Below are 11,209 nucleotides of genomic sequence, written 5' to 3'. Positions count from 1 at the left end.
ATGCAAAGCAATTGCTTTAACTATAATTTTCCATTTTTAAAAAAACTTATCCTCCATCAACACCTTGTTATATGTGTGAAGTTCATCACTTTGTTATCAATAACCTCATTTTTTTCTTTTTATTTTTTAGAATTCTTTTATTCCATTATTGATTTCTTACTTCAGGCACCATGCACTACTTTATTTCCACTTAACTTATGTCAGGCATGTATTCGTTTCTTGTGGCTGCTGTAACAAACTACAAAATAATCTTCTCTTTTTCTTCTTCTTTATTTGTGCTGTGCCCCAGTGTCTTGAAGAATTGCCTCACGTGTTATGAATGTTAATTAATATTTGCCAAATGTATAAATAGGTTGTGTGTGTGTGCTAAGCCACTTCAGTCATGTCTGACTCTTTGTGACTCTATGGACTGTAGCCCACCAGGGTCCTTTGTCCATGGGACTCTCCAGGTAAGGATATTGGAATGGGTTGCCAGGCCCGCCTCCAGCAAATCTTTCCACCCAGGGATCAAACCCATGTCTCTTATGTCTCTTGAATTGGCAGACAGGTTCCTTACCAGTAATGCCACCTGTCTTATCTTCATTTATATCATGATGCATGCATTTTTTCCCCAAGAATTAGAGATAGCCAACTACTGAATGCATTGCCTTTAAAATGGTGAGCCCTCTGTCTCTAAAAGGACTCATGTAAATGCTTAATGATCAACCAAGAAAGAGGTTATTACAGAGAGTTTCTACATTGGGAATCAAAGTGGACCAAATGATTTCTCAGCTCACCTTCAAACCGGATCCCATAGTCCTCTATGTACTGATGGAATTGGCTGCATTCACATTCATACATGGACCCATGAATGGCACATTCATTTTTCAATCTTTTTTTCCCATCTAGTTCGTAAGATATGTTTTGGTGCCAAGTGTCATATATTTATTTTCTGGGGATACAGCCACAAATTACCACAAATTTAGGGGTTTAAAAAAAACACAGAAAGTTGTGCTCTCACAACTCTGGATGCCAGAAGTCCAAAATCAATGTCTCTAGATTGAAATCAGGTTGCCGGCTCCCTTCAGTTCCTGGTGGCAGCGAGCATTCCTTCACTTGTGGTCACATCCCTCCACTCTCAGCCCCCATGGTTCCAAAACCTTTTCCACTGTGCGCACCTTTTTCTCTTGTGTCTGTATCAAACCTCCTTCTGTCTCTCTCCTATAAGAACACTTGGGGTGGCATTTAGGGTTCACACTGATAATGCAGAATAATCATCCCATCTCAAGATCCTTAACTTGATCACACCTGAAAAGACCTCTTCTCCCTATACAATATCATTTATAGGTTCTGGGGAGTAGAGTTTGATATCTTTGGGTGGCCATTAATCAGTCTCTTAAAGGCATAGAGAAGATTAGTGTAAGCCATTATTTCTTAGCTGTTACTTCAGCTAGGGACAACTTTGGAGTCAGAAATTTCTATGGAACTGCAATTCAGTGATAACCATTTGGTGGTATTAAGAGTCAGACTCTCTCAAGTTCTTCTGCACTAAAGAAGAAAGAGTTTTAGAAAACATTTTGCTTATAAAATTTTAGTGTTGATGAAAATGGTGATTTAAAATATAATTTTAAAAGTTATAAGTAAAAACACTACAGGCATCCTCTGTGGAAAGCACTTCATTGATGGGTATGTTTACAGTACTTTTAAAGGGTGGGCTTCCCAAGCAGAACTGCTGGTAAACAGCTCGCCTGCCAATTTGCGAGATGTAAGAGACACGGGTTCAACCCCTGGGTCACGAAGACCCCCTAGAGGGGGGCATGGCAACCCACTCTGGTATCCTCGCCTGGAGAATCCATGGACAGAGGAGCCGGTGGGCTACAGTCCTTGGGGTTGCAGAGACTCAGACATGAGTGGAGCACCTTAGCATGCACACATTTCAAAGGGCAGAACATAAAAAGTGGACCTATGTGAGATACAGAGAATAGACTTGCGGTTGTCAGGCTGGGGATGGGGAGAAAAAACGGGTGAAGAGGGTCAAAATGCACAAACTTCTAGTTATAAAATAAATAAGTTTCATAGTGACTTCGTTAATAATCTGTATTGCATATTTGAGAGTTGGTAAAAAAGTAGATCTTAAAAGTCCTCATCGTAAGAAAAAAAATTTTAAGTATGTATGGTGACAGATGTTAATAGACATTGTGGTGATAACTTTGCAATCAAACCAATACGTTGTACACTCCAAAATAACACAAGGGATATGTCAGTTATACCTATCTATGTGGAGACTATTCACACGCAAAAATTTCACAAATATTTTTTAAAAGTTAAAAAAGAATGTGAGAGGAAAAGGTACATTAGAAGAAACTGGAAGGCAGGGAGGAGAAAAATCTTCAATCCTGGGATGGGATTTTATGGAAGTATATTAATAAAATGAGCTTTCCTAAATATCTACAGGCAGAAGTAGGAAATTCTCATATACTTTCATTTAATCTTTTTAAAGAAAATGTGATATTAAAAGTCATGTTTATGATGATATTTAAGGGACTGTGTGGGTCACAACAAACTGTGGAAAATTGTTCAAGAGATGGGAATACCAGACCACCTGACCTGCCTCCTAAGAAATCTGTATGCAGGTCAGGAAGCAACAGTTAGAACTGGACATGGAACAACAGACTGGTTACAAATCGGGAAAGGAGTACATCAAGGCTGTATATTCTCACCCTGCTTTTTTAACTTATATGCAGAGTACATCATGAGAAACACTGGGCTGGATGAAACACAAGCTGGAATCAAGATTGCTGGGAGAAATATCAACAACCTCAGATATGCAGATGACACCACCTTTATGGCAGAAAGTGAAGAAGAACTAAAAAGCCTCTTGATCAAAGTGAAAGGGGAGAGTGAAAATGTTGCCTTAAAGCTCAACATTCAGAAAACTAAGGTCATGGCATCCAGTCCCATCACTTCACGGCAAATAGATGGGGAAACAGTGGAAACAGTGGCTGACTTTATTTTGGGGGGGCTCCAAAATCACTGCAGATGGTGACTGCAGCCATGAAATTAAAAGACATTTGCTCCTTGGAAGGAAAGTTATGACCAACCTAGACAGCATATTAAAAGCAGAGACATTACTTTGCCATCAAAGGTCTGTCTAGTCAAGGCTATGGTTTTTCAAGGAGTAATGTATGGATATGAGAGTTGGACTGTGAAGAAAGCTGAGCACAGAAGAATTGATGCTTTTGAACTGTGGTGTTGGAGAAGACCCTTGAGAGTCCCTTGGATTGCAAGGAGATCCAACCAGTCCATCCTAAAGGAGATCAATCCTGAATATTCATTGGAAGGACTGATGTTGAAGTTGAAACTCCAATACTTTGGCCACCTGATGCAAAGAGCTGACTCATTGGAAAAGTCTCTGATGCTGGGAAAGACTGAAGGCAGGAAAAGGGGACAACAGAGGATGAGATGGTTGGATGACATCACTGACTCAATGGACATGAGTTTGAGTAAACCCCGGGAGTTGGTGATGGCAGGGAGGCCTGGCATGCTGCAGTCCATGGGGTTGCAAAGAGTCAGACACGACTGAGTGACTGAACTGAACTGAAGGAAGTACAGGGTCTCAGATTCTCCATTTTCTGATAGCTTTTTAACTCTCTTTTCCTTATAGTCTCCTGTGAGATTGGCAGCCATTTGAGTTTGGGAGGATTTTTTTCCTACACAACTTGGAAGTATTTCAAGAGCTGTATTTGATAATAATTCAGTGCTTTCTTGGCTGATGTTGATTGAAATAATATACTTCAAAAAGGCATAAAATTTAAAGAAGTATTTTAAACTTCAAAACTATTTCCATTTAATTTTAGTTTGAAAGTTTAAAGTAGCTCTTATGTTATAAGAATTCTTTCACCTACCATAAACTAATATCAGAAAAAAGAAGCATTTACTTACACAGAATTTTATACCTGGAATAAAGAGTAAGAAAGACTGAGACAGCCCATCTTAAATAATCAATGTTGTGTTAATATTCAGATACATTACATTAGTTCTAATTTTAATAAAAGGAAAATAATTTCATTCATTGTAACAATAAGGTGAAAGTGAAAGTTGCTTAGTCGTGTCCAACTCTTTGCGACCCCATGGACTGTGAATTCCCCAGGCTAGAATACTGGAGTGAGTAGCTGTTCACTTCTTTACCAGCTGAGCCACCAGGGAAGCCCAGGAATATTGGCGTGGGTAGCCTATTCTTCTCCAGAAGATCTTCCCCACTCAGGAATTGAACCAGGGTCTCCTGCATTGCAGGCAGATTCTTTACCAACTGAGCCACCAGGGAAGCCCCTATTATAACTATACATACCATTAATCTTGGTTGGCTACAATAATAAAAACTATTCTGACACTTTTTTCCATCTACTAAAAGATTTAATCTGTTGAAAATGTCACTGTACATATGAATCTCTGATATTTTCTCTTAATTTTCCTTTTCTGTAATTAAAATCTTAATCCTCAATTAAGATTAAGACAGATTTCTCTGTCCCATACCCCTGTTCCCTCTGTCATCTAACACCCCATTTCAACAGTTTAATTCCCCAATCAGGAAGTACTGTTATTGGTCAAAATACTGCCAATGTCTTTATTATTGGACAATAATCATTTATATAGCCATGCATACTTTTAATCTCCTCCTTCTTTCATGTATTTAGGAAATATCTAATGAACATGTTGCAGGCTTTGGACTTAAGGCTGAGGACATAGAGATAAAACAGAAGGGAAGGTCATAACCTAGTGGCTGGGGAGAATCATCAACATGAGGTCTCGAACCTCAGCACTCCTGCCATGTGGGACCAGTCAACTCTTTGCTGGAGGAGGCTGTTCTGAGCATCACAGGACTTTCATCACTCTCCCTGGCCTACACCCACTGGATGCAGGAGCATCGCCCCATTGTGGCAACTAAATTGTTTCCAGGCTTTGCCAAATGTCCCCTATGGAGAAAGATGGCCCCCAGCTAAGAACGACAGTTATACACCACTGTGTCAGACGCAGAAATAACACACATCCTAGGGTCAGAATTTGAGAAAAGATCAGAGAGGGCTATATAGAAAAGGTGGGCTTTGAGCCAAATCTTAAAGAATACACATTGATTAGCCAGTTTTATGCTGTCTCCAGAAAATTCTAAGTAAGGAAAATATTACACACAAAGGAGAAAAGGGAGCTTCTGCAAGATTAATGTGCAGCCGGGACAAAGGAATCACAAAACACGGGTGCTTTGAAAACTTAAAAGAAGTAAATGGCAAGTAGTAAGGCTGAAGCTGGGCTTCTCGGGTGGCTCAGTGGTAAAGAATTTGCTTGCAATGCAGGAGACATGGGTTCGATCCCTGGGTCAGAAAGATCCCCTAGAGAAGGAAATGGCAACCCACTCCAGTATTCTTGCCTGGGAAATCCCATGGACAGATGGTCCTGGTGGGCTACAGTCCATGAGGTCACAAAGAGTCGGACACAACTGAGCATGAAACATTATTATAAGGCTGAATCTATAGGGAAATGTCAGATCACAAAAGACTGGGTAATGTGTCAATGCTTTGGACTTTATCTTATTTAAAAAACAAATGGCTGTTGCAGCATGATGGGAGAATTGGATTTTGAAGAGATTCCTTTGTATCCTCGTTAGAGTATAAGGTCTCTAAAGACAATCATCTGTGTTGTATGCTTCTCCCTTTTCAAATGTGACAGGCAACAGAATTAGCATACATATTCAATAAGTATGGGTTGAATTAATGCTAACAATAACAGCATTAAGCGCTGGTGTTTATTACACTCTCACCGTGTGTGTGGTACTCTCTAATTGTTTACATAAATGACAAAGCTGAGGCGCATACCTGCGATGGGAAGGATCCTAGAAGAAAGGAAAAATGACTAGAAGGTACTGAATTATTACACATTTTAGAAATAACCATAAAGGAATAGCAACACTGCTGCTGCTGCTGCTGCTGCTGCTGCTGCTAAGTCACTTCAGTCGTGTCCGACTCTGTGCGACCCCATAGACGGCAGCCCACCAGGCTCCCCCGTCCCTGGGATTCTCCAGGCAAGAACACTGGAGTGGGTTGCCATTTCCTTCTCCAATGCATGGAAGTGAAAAGTGAAAGTGAAGTTGCTCAGTCGTGTCTGACTCTTCGCGACCCCATGGACTGCAGCCCACCAGGCTCCTCCGTCCATGGGATTTTCCAGGCAAGAGTACTAGCAAATGCTAAAAGCCAAAGAATATCAAGATAGCCATCTATCCATTTGGTGGCAAACGCATGCTCAGTCTCATTCTATTTACCTAGTGCTCTTTTTTTTTTTTTTTTTAGATCTAAATCAAATTTTATTTGCTTTGAACTTGAAGGGAGAGCTTTAGATTAGCTGGAAAAACATTTTCTTTCTTCTATTTATGAAATGCTCTATTTTCACACTCTTTGGTTTCCAGCAAGGATGAACATTCAGGCCTCAAACTACAGTTTCAAGTAAAGACTTATTATTTTCCACTATAACTCTTGCCCAAGTTTGTCGTATGCTGAGTCTATCATTCAGCAGTTGGGTTTCAACTTTTTCTTTTTTTTTTTTTCTAATTTTATTTTATTTTTAAACTTTACATAATTGTATTAGTTTTGCCAAATATCAAAATGAATCCGCCACAGGTATACATGTGTTCCCCATCCCGAACCCTCCTCCCTCCTCCCTCCCCATACCATCCCTCTGGGCCGTCCCAGTGCACCAGCCCCAAGCATCCAGCATTGTGCATCGAACCTGGACTGGCAACTCGTTTCCTACATGATATTTTACATGTTTCATTGCCATTCTCCCAAATCGTCCCACCCTCTCCCTCTCCCACAGAGTCCATAAGACTGTTCTATACATCAGTGTCTCTTTTGCTGTCTCGTACACCGGGTTATTGTTACCATCTTTCTAAATTCCATATATATGCGTTAGTATACTGTATTTATGTTTTTCCTTCTGGCTTACTTCACTCTGTATAATAGGCTCCAGTTTCATCCACCTCATTAGAACCTAGTGCTCTTTTTTAATACGACGCTGCCCCCAGGTGGCGCTAGTGGAAAAGAACCCGCCTCCCATTGCAGGAGACGTAAGAGATGTGGGTTCAATCCCTGCGTGGGGAAGATCCCCTGGAGGACAGCAGGGCAAACCACTCCAGTATTTTTGCCTGGAGAGCACCCCTTGGAACAGGGAGCCTTTGCGGGTTATGATGCATGGGGCTGCAAAGAGTTGGATACTCCTGAAGCGACTTAGCACACACACATGCCCCTCTTATACCATAGTTTCCCTCTGTTAAGCTCTCTCTTAGTTAGGGCTTCATTTAGTTATTTAATTTTTCTGTTTATAAAAGTTCAAAAAAGATTAAAAGGTACAAAAATAAAAGTCTGGAATTCCTACCGCCCAGAAACAATCACTGTCAACAAAAATTTAATGAACTATCTATCAAGTTAAAAAAACAGGAATTGTATTCAAGCCCAACTGAGGCTCATAGCCCAGGAAGCAGATTTTCAGAAAGCTCTGAGAACTGGCCCACCTGTTAGAAATCTAAGGCACAGTCACGTATATTTTAAGACAAAGGATCATACATCAAAATGACATCTTGATATTTTACATAAAGGTCACCAAAGATACATAGTCCAGGAAAGCATACACAAAGTGAGCAACAAGTTGCCATGACCCCTTACAGAGCTGAGAAACAGCATTATTTTTTTTAAGAAGTTACATTGCTAGCGTCAGAAGAAAGAAAAAACAATATTTTTATGGTTGAGCAGGCACTCTCATCTTTGAGGGACTCTGGTTAACATGTAAAGCAGATGCACACTGCACCTTAGGGAGGGGGAAGGCCCAAAATGGCAACCCACTCCCCAGTACTCTTGCCTAGAAAATTCCATGGATGGAGGAGCCTGGTGGGCTACAGTCCACGGGGTCACAAAGAGTCGGACACGACTGAGCGACTTCACTTCAAGGACCAAAGAAACACAGAAAGAGAATTTCATATTTAATTTTTTTTCCTGTCCTATCTTAAAATATAAACTTTACTTCATCATCACTATCAGTGTTTTTGGTGAGTATTCTTCACATCTCTCTGTGAGTGTCACCACACGGCTTAGTAATTCTCAGGGAAATGCAAATCAGAACCACAATGAGGTATCACTTCACACCTGTCAGAATGACAATCAAAAAGACAACAAATAGCAAATGTTGCTGAGGTGGTGGAGAAAAAGAAACTCTCACACCTGCTGGGAATGTAAACTGGTACAGCCACTGTAGAAAGCAGCATGGAGAGTCCTCAAAAAATTAAAAATAGAACTACCATAAGATCCAGCAGTTGCACATCGGGGTAGTGATCTGAAGAAAATAAAAACCCAAGTTCAAAGAGATATATGTCCCCCTGTGCTCATCACAGCATTATTTAAAATAGCCAAGATATGGAAGCAACCTAAATGTTCATCAACAGAAATAAAGAACATGCGGTATGTACATACACTGGGATACCACTCAGTCATTAAAAGAAGATGAAATCTTGCCACTTGCAACAACATGGGCAGGTCTAGAGGGTATCAGGCCAAGTGAAATAGCTCATTCAGAGAAGACAAATTCCATATTTTTAAGCAAACATTAGTACCAACCTTGTCTTCCTTACTTAATTTCAACATGAGTAAATGAGATAACCTTTGGAAGTTGCTTAAGCAACATAAATGATCATTAAGACCCATGGTTAAAATGGACATGGAAATATATATCCTGTACAATATGGCATATATTTATATTCTATCAAATTCTTCTTAAGAACATTCTCAATGTTCCTGTAAACATTAGTTTATTGACTTGATCTCAGAATAAATACAGGAATATTTTATTGCACTTTAGTATAATATGTATAGTGCTTTGCAGATACTGTACTTTTTACAAATTGAAGTTTTGTGGCAGCCCTGCATCAAGCAAGTTTATCAACACCATTTTTCCAACATTTGCTCACTTCATGTCTGTGTCAAACCTGGGTAACTCTCTCAATATTTGAAACTTTTTCATTATCATTGTATTTATGATGATGACCTGTGATCTTTGATGTCACTATCATAATTGGTTTGGGGGGGGGGGTCCTAAGATGGTGGAGGAATAGGATGGGGAGACCACTTTCTCCCCCACAAATTCATCAAAAGAACATCTAAACGCTGAGTAAATTCCACAAAACAACTTCTGAATGCCTGCAGAGGACATCAGGCACCCAGAAAAGCAGCCCATTGTTTTTGAAAGGAGGTAGGAAAAAATATAAAAGACAAAAAAAGAGACAAAAGAGGTAGGGATGGAGCTCATCCCGGGAAGGGAGTCTCAAAGAGAGAGAAGTTTCCAACCACCAGGAAACACTCTCACTGCCGAGTCTGTGGTGAGCCTTGGAAGCACAGAGGGCAACATAACAGGGAGAAAAAATAAATAAATAATTTAAACCTACAGATTATGTGCCCAAAGGTAACTCCCCCAGCGGAGAAGCAGTGCAGACGCCTGCACCCGCCACTAGCAAGCAGGGGCTGGGCAGGGAGGCGCAGGCTGCATTACTTAGAGTAAAGACCCGGCCTGAATGCCCCGAGGGCAATCTGAGAGAACTAACTTGGGCTAGCAAACCAAACTGCGGGATAGCTACTGCGAGAAAAGCCCTAACCTAAGACACCGCCAGGACCGTGCACAGAACAAAGGACTGAACAGAACTAGCTGGCTGCAGACCACCCCCTCTGGTGACAGGCAACCAGAGCCAGAAGGGGGCAATCGCAGCCCCAGAGAGATATTATCTACCAAACTGCGAGCAGGCTTCTTTGCTAACTAAGACTTCTTGGGGTTCTGGACAGTCAACATCCGCCTGAGAAGGTGTGCCGGTGTACACCCAGAAAACCGAGCGGCAGGGACCAGGGAGGCGATAAGTCGCAGCGACCGCGCTCGCCAAACACCTCATCACCTGAGCTGCTCGGACCTGGGAAGGGCACAAAACACAGGCCCAACAGAGTCTGCACCTCTGAGGACTACCTGAGTACCTGAACCTGAGCAGCTTAGACCTGGGAGGTGCATGCAGCCCAGGGCAGGCCTCGGACGGTTCCTGGTGGAGCAACCTAGAGCCTGAGCAATGTGGGCAGGAAGGGCACATGCGCCGTGAGTGGGGGCAGGCCCAGTGTGGCTGAGACACAGTGAGCACACGCCAGTGTTATTTGTTTGCAGCGCCCTCCCTCCCCACAGTGCAACTGAACAAGTGAGCCCCCCGCCAAAAAAAAGTGTCCACACTGCCCACCTTGTGTCAGGGCGGAAATCAGACACTTAAGAGACCAGCAAACAGAAGAAGCTAAAACAGAGGGAACTGTCTTGGAAGTGACAGGTGCAATATATTAAAACCCTGTCGTTAGTACCAACTACATAGGAAGGGGCCTATAGATCTTGAGAAATATAAGCCGGACCAAGGAACTATCCAAAAATGAACTGATGCCAACACTGCCCACAACAACACCAGAGAAAGTCCTAAATATATTTTTACTATTTTTACGATCATTCTTTTTTTTTTTTTTAATTTTTAAGTCCTATATTACTCCTTTAATTTTCATTTTTATAACCTACTATTACTTTGCAAAAAAAAAAGACCCTATTTTTTAAAGCAAACTTCATATATATATATATTTATAAATTTTGTGACTTTTTTTTCTTCTTTTCTTTAATATTGTATTTTTGAAAATCCAACCTCTACTCCAGAGGTTTTTAATCTTTGCTTTTTGGTATTTTTTATCAATTCTGTACCTTTAAGAACCCAATCTTCAGTACCCATTTTTACTTGGGAGCAAGATTACTGGCTTGACAGCTCTCTCCTCCTTTGGACTCTCCTTTTTCTCCACCAGGTCTCCTCTGTCTCCTCCCTCCCCCTTCTCTTCTCTACCCAACTCTGTGAATCTCTGTGTGTTCCAGATGGTGGAGAACACTTAGGGAACTGATTACTGGCTGGATCTATCTCTCTCCTTTTCATTCCCCCCTTTTATCCTCCTGGACACCTCTGTCTCCTTCCTCCCTCTTCTCTTCTCTGTATAACTCCATGAACATCTCTGAGCAGTCCAGACTGTGGAGCACACATAAGGAAGTGATTACTGGCTAGCTTGCTCTCTCCTCTTTTGATTCCACTTCATCTCATTCGGGTCACCTCTAACCCCCTCCTCCCTCTTCTCTTCTCCATGTAACT

This window comes from Bos indicus, chromosome 18 (assembly GCF_029378745.1).
Source record: "Bos indicus isolate NIAB-ARS_2022 breed Sahiwal x Tharparkar chromosome 18, NIAB-ARS_B.indTharparkar_mat_pri_1.0, whole genome shotgun sequence".
Taxonomy (NCBI): Eukaryota; Metazoa; Chordata; class Mammalia; order Artiodactyla; family Bovidae; genus Bos; species Bos indicus.
The sequence above is the reverse complement of the archived record's forward strand: the minus strand, read 5'-3'. Positions refer to the sequence as shown.